Consider the following 1,468-nt stretch of genomic DNA (forward strand, 5'->3'; position numbering starts at 1 on the left):
AACCAATAAGATCACCAAAGAAAACCCCACGTGGCATAATGCTAGCAACAAATCCACACATATCGAAAATAACACTGGATATAATTGGATTAAATTCACCATTCAAGAGACAGAGAGCAGCAGATTGGATAAGAAATATGCTGCTTACAAGAAACACCTCTTAGACTCAAAGACAAAAATAGACTTAAAAAATCAAAGGAAGGAAAAACATAACAAGCTAATGGCAATTAAAAAAAAGAGTGCCAATATTATTCTCTGATAAAATACATTGACTGTAAGATAAGAGACCAAGAAGAGCATTACATAACAGTTAAAGGGAACAATTGAACAAGAACACATAAGTATCATAAACGTATGCATCCAATGAAAGACTCCCAAAATATATTAAACACAGTCTTATGGAATTGAAGGGAGAAATAGACAATACTACAATAATAATAGGAGACCTCAACATCCCACACTCAAGGAAGGACAGAACATTGGGAAAGAAACTTAATAAAAATATAGAAGAACTAAACAACACAATCAGTCAACTTGACTTTCTAGACATACGGGGTGTACCCCCCCCCAAAAAAAACAGGAAAAAGCTCTACTGGGCGGAGCTTTTAGAGTGCACCCCGCTAGGTGGGCATCATGAAGCTCGCTCTGAGTTAGTGCGCTCAGTGACGTCACCTGGGAAGGTTCTGTCTGGTCACAGTGAATTTTTTCGTGAAAGCAGTTTCACTCGAACCTTGTTTTTTGTGATGGTCGATTTAAGAGAACAGCATGCAGCTGTGAAATTTTGTTTCCTGTTAGGGAAACGTGCTGCCGAAACTGTTGCGATGTTGAACACAGCTTACAAGGACAGTGTTATGGGAAAAACAAGTGTACGAGTGTTTTACTCACTTCAATAAAGTCAAATGTTGATTTCTGACAAACCTCATTCTGGATGTCTGTCGACTTCCCCAATGGATGAAAATGTAGACAAAATTTGTGCACTTGTGCTCGAAGACTGACAATGGTCCACTGAAGAGATGGGGAAGTTCTGGACTTAGAGCTTGGTTCAGTGAATTTTAACGGAAGATTTGAGAATGAGAAGGGGCGTTGAGAAATTTGTGCCTTGGGTTCTGACTGACCAGCAAAACGAGCATTGGCTGGAAACCTGCCGTGATTCGATAGAACAACTCCAAAGAGACCCAGACTTACTTTCCCCCAAGGTCATTACTGGTGATGAGACACAGAGCTATTCTTATGACTCCCAAAGCAAACATCAATCAAGTCAGTGAAAGACACCATCGTCACCTGGCTCCCCCCAAACTTGTCCAGTGAAATCAAAGGGCAAAATGATGTTCATTAGTTTTTTTGATATGAGGGGGATAGTGCATTTGGAGTTCATTCTACCAGGTCAGACTGTAAATCAAGCTTTCTATTTAGAGGTTCTGAAAAGATTGTGTGTGACAAAAAAGGCCTGATTTGTGGCACACTGGGG

The sequence above is a fragment of the Echinops telfairi genome, unplaced genomic scaffold (assembly GCF_000313985.2).
Source record: "Echinops telfairi isolate 266 unplaced genomic scaffold, ASM31398v2 ScPeMD7_7469;HRSCAF=8507_0, whole genome shotgun sequence".
In the NCBI taxonomy this organism is placed as follows: Eukaryota; Metazoa; Chordata; class Mammalia; order Afrosoricida; family Tenrecidae; genus Echinops; species Echinops telfairi.